Consider the following 9,380-nt stretch of genomic DNA (forward strand, 5'->3'; position numbering starts at 1 on the left):
TATACCGGATTCGACGAGAAGTGAAGTATGTTACATATCGAGGCATCAACGAATTACTTTGGATCTTTTAAACACATGTTGAACTTAAGAAAGTCTTCATGGAGCTGGTGTATAGACGCTCAAGCGGCGATATCTGGGGCATCTGATTTTTTATCCTGTTTACTATCTTTGGATTCTCTTTCTTCTCAAAGATAGATTCCTAGATTAACCTCCTTTGTCTTTTTGATAAATCATTATCCTCAAGATCAATTTATTCGTTCCATTATTCATAAAGTGTGTTGCATAGAAATAATGATTGATGAACTAAATATCTTTACAAACGAAGTTTTGCATATTACTCTGGAAATTTCTAGATAATACAAGAAACTGAAACAAGACAATTGTTTAAAGAATTTCCATATTTGAGGGTCGGATGTACTCAGGGAAATTTCTTTTTCAGTCCAAAAGGTGGTTGGCATTTTAAATTGATCTTAAGAAAGGATCATTTCATAAACATCTCCAGGGGGTCACAACATTTGGAGAATGGCACAATAGGACTAAATTGATTCAAAGCATACAAGCAGAGTATGATTGATACATCAAGAAGTATAAAGTTAAAACTTCGATGAGGGAATGAGTGATAACGCCTGAAATAAGGGTCATATTCATAACATTTTGCATTACAACATGTCTAATTAGGAGAATTTGACTCACTTCGATCATAGGCATGAACTCATACGCATTCTACAGGTTATGGGACAATGTAGATCAAAGAAACAAGATTTGGCATCCCTATGTTTATAGGGAACAGATCAAAGATAGTAGATCTGACATTCCTGTGCTTACAGCGAAGCAGATTGAAGATTTCAGCATGGCATCCCTTTGTTTATAGGGAACAAGTTGAAGATAGCAAATTTGGCATCCCTGTGTTTATAGGGAACAGATCGAAGATAGCAGATCTAACCTTCAGATGTTTATACTGAAGCAGATCCAAGATGATTTGGCATTCTTATGTTTACAGGGAACAAATCGAGGACATAGTAGATTTGACTCTCAGACATTCTCAAAGATAGCATATCTAACCTTCAGATGTTTATACTGAAGCAGATCCAAGATGATTTGGTATTCTTGTGTTTACAAGGAACAAATCAAGGACATAGAGATTTGACTCTCAGACGTTCTCAAATATAACAGATCTAACCTTCAGATGTTTATACTGAAGCAGATCCAAGATGATTTGGTATTCTTGTGTCTACAAGAAACAAATCGAGGACATAGCAGATTTGACTCTCAGACATTCTCAAATATAGCAGATCTAACCTTCAGATGTTTATACTGAAGCAGATCCAAGATGGTCTGGCATCCTTGTGCTTACAAGGAACAAATCGAGGACATTGCAGATATGACTCTTAAATGTTCTCAAACAGACTCAAGATGGTTTGGCATCCTTGTGCTTATAAGGAACAAATCGAGGACATTGCAGATATGACTCTCAAATGTTCTCAAACAGACTCAAGATGGTTTGGCATCCTTGTGCTTACAAGGAACAAATCGAGGACATTGCAGATATGACTCTCAAATGTTCTCAAATAGACTCAAGATGTTTTGGCATCCTTGTGCTTACAAGGAACAAATCGAGGACCTTGCAGACATGACTCTCAAATGTTCTCAAACAGACTCAAGATGGTTTAGGCATCCTTGTGCTTACAAGGAGCAAGTTGAGGACCTTGCATATATGACTCTCAAATGTTCTCAAATAGACTCAAGATGTTTGGCATCCTTGTGCTTACAAGGAACAAATCGAGGACCTTGCAGACATGACTCTCAAATGTTCTCAAACAGACTCAAGATGGTTTAGGCATCCTTGTGCTTACAAGGAGCAAGTCGAGGACCTTGCAGATATGATTCTCAAATGTTCTCAAATAGACTCAAGATGATTTGACATCCTTACAAATTGAAGAAGCAGACTCAGTCTCTCTGTGTTCGGCAGAAAACAGATTAAAGATATCAACATAGCATTCTTGAGGTCGTAGGGAGAAGGTAGAAGACCATTCGAGGAAAAGATCGCAAAGATTGGGCTAGGCTAGGCAAATTTGGTCCTTTATGGTCTTTGCTCAATTCCTATTACATAGCAATGAGCAAAGAGGGGCAGCTGTAGACACTCAATTTTGCCCGGCCCATTTCAGTATTTAAAATAATAAACCCCAAAAAAAAACAAAGCCCAAGTTCAGTCGAGAATTACAAATATAATTTGGCCCGATCGGAATGACCCATTACTTGAAAAGATTTAAGGTCCATCTACAAGCTTGACTCATATGGAAATATAATCTTCAATGATATGTAATCTTAGATGTGATATGCAATCTTAGATATGATACAATCTTAGATATGATTGCAATCTTAGATATGATACAATCTTAGATATGATTGCAATCTTAGATATTGTATACAATCTTAGAAGATATGATTTTGTAATCTTGGAGATTTAATTTGTAGATATCCTTTAATCTTAACCGTTAATGTAATTGATCTGTACCGTTGGATTTGGGGAGGCTCAACTATAAATAGAGGCCTCTCCTTCATTGTAAAGGACTTGAGTTTTGGGAAGCAATAAGAATTCTTGAAGAGCATTCACTCAAATTTCTCTCCTCTTGCGTTCTTACTCTCGTGGTTTGTTCTTATTTTATTCTTCGTCTATCTTAGTTTTTCAACTCTTTTATTTTAATTTCTTCATTTTTCAAATATGTATATTTTTCCTATCTTTTATACATTTGATTATATATTTTATATATCATAATATTTAACCTTTTATATAGTTTATTTTCAAATATATATTTTCTATGCATGTATATATATTATATAATCATTTCATTATAAATATAAATTATTTTACATATTTGATATTTTATACATTATTTTTCTAAACCAGTATATTTTATATTTTTATATAATTATTATTCTTATAAATATATTTTTATTATATATTATATTTTAAATTTATTATTAAATATCACATTTTTTTTATGCTCATTCTATTTATCAATTGTTTATATTATACATATATTTTAAAACTTATGTTTTTTATTATTATACAATATTTTTTTTACTTTAGCATTAATGTATTATTGTTATGTTATGTATTTCATATGTTATGTAATATCTTAGACTTTTATAATTTACTTTCAAATGCATATTTTTATATATGTACATTGATATATTGTATTATATGCATCATTTTATTTATTAATCCATTCATGTGTACATTAAATTATTGGATTTTATATTTTATGTAGATTCTATTTATCCATTTGTTATGCATGTCATCTATTTTTACTCATACATATTTTACACATTAATATTTACCATGTTTTTATATTATTTAATGTTTTATTTATGATATATTGTATATATTATGCTTTCTTTTGGTATATTCCTATTTGCTTAGCATGATTATTTTATTATTCTATTTTACCTCTATATAGTGATTGCATTTATATAAAGTGTTATAATACTTTATAATATACGCTATTTGAATATCTATGTTTAAGTAATATAGAATTGTCACTCTAAAAGGTCATTTAAAACAATATTTAAAAGTTTTTAAAAATAAAAAGGCAATACTTAGTATTTGAAAGCTTGAGAAAAGTAGTGCCCTAACTTATTGGGTTGCAACTTTTCTCGTTGAGTTCGAATAATCAAGTACCCTTCTAAGTTTTAAGATTTTCAAAATACGAGCAACCTGTCTTGGAATTTCAAAGCGTTGTGTCCTAACTTATTGGATATGGCGATTTGTCGTTTGAGATAGGGATTTCCAAAAGGTTAACTTAGTGTCAATGTTTTGATACGAGTGAACCCAAATTTTCAAAATCAAAGTATTTTAAAGAGGATTATATCTTAAAATTTTTTAAATTTCCGACATTAAAGACATTTGATAATCAATTAGGTACCAATTTTTGGGCGTTACGAGGGTGTTAATCCTTCCTCGTACGTAACCGACTCCCGAACCCATTCTTTTATTTCGTGGACCAAAACTAATGATTTTAAAACAAAATGTTTTAAAGGTGATCCAATCACACCTAAAAAGATTGGTGGCAACTCCCGTTTTCGTTTTCTTAAAGTCGATTCCCATTTTCCAAAACTCGATTTGAAAATGGTTTCGATATATATATTGCATACATAAATATTTATATTTATTCAATATAAAAATACATTGATGTATCTATTTTTTAAAATGTGTATGATTAAATCAAAATTAAAGTTTCAACTATACATTTAAACCACAATTAGAATTTCACGTCTACAATTACACATTAAACCGAAATTCATATATAATTCGAGATGTATCTCTATCAAAATTTAGGTGTATACATATAATTAAATGTCATTTATATAAAAATCTAAACAACTAATGCAGACCATACTTAAAAGAATAATGCTTGTATTCTTTGTGTCATATTGTATTTTTTAATTCATCGATTCTATTTTATTTTTGTTAAAGTTTCCTATTGTATTTTTTATGTTAATTTAAAAATTATAAAATCTTCAAAAAATTTTAAAATTTTAAATTTAAAATAAAAAATAAAAATAAAAAGCTTAAAATTTTAATATTTAAAATTTAAAATTTTAGTCCATATTTCAGTTAAAAGTTAAATATTCAAAATTAAAAAATCCAAAAATAATAATCTTAGCACAAAAATTTTGAAAGAAAAAATAGAAAAAAATATGTTAAAAGTGAAAAAATAAAATTGAGCAATAGTGGCGCTATTAGGTAAAACACCGTAAAAAGTTGAGCTATAGTAGTGTTTTTGGTGGAAACACCACAACAGATCTAAGAATTACCAATGTTTTCTATAAAAACGCCGCAGAAGGCAATTATTTTTATAAAAAAAAGGCAAATCCCGCTCACTCCCAAAAGTTATTTTTTGGTTACCCGCTCGTTAACCAAATTCCCCAAATAAAAGTTTGTACTTATTTCTTTTTCCCTTTTACTTCTTTTTCCTTTTCATTTCACTGCTCCTTTTCTCTCGATCTGTTAGGGTTTTGGAGAAACAAGTGGAAGTTGAAGAGAATGAGAACGAGGAAGAAGAAGAAGAAGAAGAAGAAGAAGAGGAGGAAGAGAAGAGGGGGGAGGAGGAAGAAAAGTCGTAGAAAGGTATTCAGCTCCTTCTGTTGCAAGGTCTTCCTCATTTAAAACTGTCAATTGAAAAGGTATGCTTTCTTTTATGGGGTTAAGGTTTTGGTTTCATTCAAGTCATCTTCTTTGTGTTATGATTGTTTTAGACCCGTTTTTCTCTGACTTGTGAATCTTTACGGTTTCTCAACAATATGCATTTCTGTCTCATCTCTCGTTTGATTTTTAACTTTATAAAAGAAATTGCTAGCTTCATTGGATTAAAATTGGCCATGCTTGCAATGCTGCTGTATGAAATGTATAAAATGTCGCATAGTTGCTTCATGGATGAAATATTAGTGAAAGATAGGTTCATGAAAACTTTATCCTTTTCTCTTCTTTATTGAACCTAAAGCAATGTGCGCTTTAGTTTCTTTTGTCTACTTATTGGATTATTGGGAAATCTGGGCTAAAAGGTTAAGCTTCGCTTATTATGAGTTTGAATAAAGGCAAAAAAAACAACTATGTATTCAGAAGGTATATAAAAGATTAAATTCTAAAAAATTTAAAAAATTTTGAGGAATGAAAGTATAGTTTAATTTAATTTGCATGTGTAAATAAAATTAATTATGATTTTAATAATAGATAAAATTATATCAAATATAACTAAATTAAACTTTTAAATCTGGTTGAAAACTTATGTAAGTTGATGATAATATTTTTCTAATTTTATAATAGCTTAGTTTCACTATTAAAATTAAATCATCTAATCATTCAAGAATTAATAAAATTTTGATGTTAATGTGTTTCTTGTGATACTGAGGTTGTAGTAACCTTTTGATTAGTTTTAATTAGGAGAAAAAATGTGCAAGAATCATTTACTTTTGTCCTTCCAGAATGCTCACTTGCTAGAATTAGAGACTTGTTTTAGTATATATTACAAATAAAATTATCTTTCAAATAACGATAAACAAATTCATAATCATCATTTAATTACTGAAGCTTACTTATTTTTTCAAGTAAAATGAATGATCTCCAGTAGTATATTCATATGTAAGTCCCAAAATGAAATGATAAGAGCAAATTAATTTGATTTCAAAATTGATTAATAAACAAATAAGTATTTATTTAATAAAAAATTTTGATAAATTAAGATTTGAAATTGAGATTTGAAATTGAGATTCATGATTTTTCCTTATCACTTAATCAAGATTTTTTCCTTGTCTCTTTTTATTTCCATTCAAATATAGTATAAATATTTCACCATCTACCACTTTTCTTTTTCCTTTTTACTCTAGTTTGGTGGGTGCATACTCTAAATTGTCAAGTCCTTCTGATTAGAACATCACAATGCTCACTCACTCATTCAGCCAGTTTTTGATAATAATGCATGAAAGGGAAAGTAGGACCTAATTTTATTCTTTGGAGATTTATTTTAGTGTAGGCGTGAGAAGTGACTGTAAGAAGCTTTTCTTATAAGTCTAGAGTAATGTTTTCTTTGACTAATTTTTGCAGGTGCAAAGTCTTCTTCAACAAATGGTGAGTTATAACTGGATTCTCTTATTGGAATGTTGTTCTGTTATTGACAAAGATTTTGTTGCAGCAATCTAGGTTTTAAACAATGTCTGATTTCATTATCACAAAGAGTATCCTTTTCTCATGCTCTTAAAGTTCATTGAAGTATTTTCTTTTTAAATCCTAAGATAGCAGCTTTATGATATGTATAAAATGTCGCATAGTTGCTTCATGGATGAAATATTAGTGAAAGATAGGTTCATGAAAATTTTATGCCTTTCTCTTCTTTATTGAACCTAAAGCAATGTGCGCTTTAGTTTCTTTTTTTTTTCCTTTATTGCCTTTAGTTTCTTCATGGATGAATTTAATCTTTAGTATCACTGGCCTTTTTGGGAATGAGGATGTATCAAATTTTATTTTTGTTACAATTTCAGATGCAACTTGCCGAGCATGAACATAAGCTAATTGAAATGAACTCCAACAGTGAAAAACTTCAACAAACGTACAATGAACTCCTGGAGTTCAAGATGGTTTTTCTAAAGGTGAATTTCTGGATTCATTTCTTACACTTATATTTATATTTCTTTTATTGTTTACTATTGTGTAAGATACGAGTATGTTTATTTTTTTCCTAAGTTTTCCCATGTATTTGGAGGATCCTTAGAAGGTTATAACATTTGCGATTCTCATGAGAAAGTTCATTCACCTATTTCCTTTTCCTTTTGCAAGACATTCACCAATTGTTTGAAAAAGGCTTGCATGCTTGCTTTTTGAATATAGAAGATTAGTTAATAGAAAATGCTGTTCTTTCATGCTTCCACCTCTCTTACTAGGGTATTTGGTTTTCTGTAACTAGGAGAAATATACAAAAGGTGAAACAAGGAGAGCTCTTTACTGGCATAACTAGATAATGTCGTTGTGCAACTCGTAGAATTACAGTCATTTATATGTGGCATGAATATATTTTTTGTATAAATCTTTTCAATTTCTAACTTCATATGATCTTCCAGTGATGTAAAGACTACTATGAATATATTTTTTGGCCTTTTTGCCTAAAACAATGTTGAGAAACTGTGTTAATCCATGAGCAGTTTGATATCTGCTTAAAACTGTTATAAAAAGTTTTGCTGCTGGTGTAATTTCAGTTCCTTTATCTGTTCTCGATAACGACCATGATGTTTTATCATTAATTATTTTTGAATTTTGGGTGTCTTGATAAGCTTAACATGTATACAATATTCCAGAGTCATAGTTCTTCCCCTTTTGTTTTATCTTGTTTTTGGTGACCAATACTAATTTATTCTATGATAACAAGTTGGTAAATATGTCATTCAGGATTTTTCTAGTCTTGTTTTATCTACTGTCGGTGAGTGTTACTACAAAGTCACAGCTGAGGCATTAAGAGTATGTGGGGAACTTAGTGCGCCCAAATCTTGAGGTGGAACCTTTCTCTTGCAATTTGAGATTTCGTTTAACAATTTTCTTTATTACTAGAACAAGTCTTATCCTGATATAAACCTAATGTATCTATTTTGGTAATTCCATGTTTCATTTTAGTTATTGATTACAATTGTGATTGTTTGTTGCAAGGTTTTGGTTTTGATTTTGAACCTTATGTTCACCCAATCTATAATGCAATAATGTCCCGCTTGACTAACCAAGATCAAGATCAGGTAAGGAGAGTTTAATTAGTTTTCCCCCTCCTGTCATATTTCTTCTGAGATAAATTTAATGTTTTTTTTTTATGTATGGGCTATGTTTAGGTCAATTTCCAAAGGTAAAGTCATTGATTATATACATAAATTCTGATTACATGATTAATTACATGATCAATGACTTTTGTCGAAACAAATTCTGATTCTTGCTTTATGGTGGCATTATTAAAAATTTATCTTTCCATATCATAATTCAAAGAGATCAGATAGTGTGCTTTGACATATGTGGCTTTGAAAGTCGTATAGATTTCCTCACTGGCCTGACTTTGGCTTACAGATGCATACTTTGGCTTTCTGTTCCAGTGTTTTGGATTCTCTGGAGGTTGAATTGAAAGCATCAAAGGACTTCTCTAAGTTATATGCAGGCATTGCAATACTTTGGCTTCATCTAAGCTTGTACCAACCCTCTGTTGTATATTGTTTCTTCTTCTTTTCTGATCTTTTTCTTTGATTAATGAGAGGTGATGATGATTTGGCATTCTTTTCTCACCAGGATGAATTTTGTTTTAGAAATTGTAATACTTTGTGAGTGTATTTGTGTTTTTTTATGTATTAAATTACATATTGAATCAATGTTTATGTATTAATTTTAAATTCATTAATTTTTATATTTAGTTTTAAAGTTAAAATTTTAATAGAATATTTAATTTAATTAATATTTTTATTTATCCTAAAAAGTATATAGTTTAAAGTTTAAATTTCAAAAATTAAACATAATATAATATTTATCATAGAAATAAATAATAAATATTATTTAATTAAAATATTTTTTAAAGGTCTTGTTCTTTAGCAGCATTTGTAAGAAAAGCGCAGCTAAAAGTCATGGTTTTTAGCGGCTTTTGTGGGAAAAGGGCCCTAAAAGTGATGGTTTTTAGCGGCGTTTGTGGTAAAAGCGCCGCTAAAAGTCATGGTTTTTAGTGGAGCTTTTACCACAAACACCGCTAAAAACCATGACTTTTAGCGGCGTTTTTTTCATAAACGCCACAAAATGTTAGCGGTGTTGTCTTTAGCGACGTTTTTTGCGGCACCTTAATAGTTTTAGTGGCGCTTAAAAGCACCGC

The 9,380-nt window shown here is 30.0% G+C and overlaps 1 long non-coding RNA gene across 2 annotated transcripts; it reads left to right on the top strand.

Moving 5' to 3' along the window:
* The first annotated feature begins 4,907 nt into the window (after positions 1 to 4,907).
* On the top strand, positions 4,908 to 8,892 carry LOC108452702 (uncharacterized). 2 transcript variants are annotated; one of them, XR_001866428.2, is made up of 6 exons: positions 4,908 to 5,187; positions 6,605 to 6,628; positions 7,039 to 7,146; positions 7,940 to 8,042; positions 8,195 to 8,277; positions 8,597 to 8,892. It is a non-coding gene; the product is annotated as an uncharacterized LOC108452702 (long non-coding RNA). The 2 variants fall into 2 exon arrangements; XR_008285696.1 differs by lacking the exon at positions 4,908 to 5,187 and having other exon boundaries at positions 6,367 to 6,628.
* The last annotated feature ends 488 nt before the right edge of the window (positions 8,893 to 9,380 follow it).

The sequence above is a fragment of the Gossypium arboreum genome, chromosome 1 (genome assembly GCF_025698485.1).
Source record: "Gossypium arboreum isolate Shixiya-1 chromosome 1, ASM2569848v2, whole genome shotgun sequence".
In the NCBI taxonomy this organism is placed as follows: domain Eukaryota; kingdom Viridiplantae; phylum Streptophyta; class Magnoliopsida; order Malvales; family Malvaceae; genus Gossypium; species Gossypium arboreum.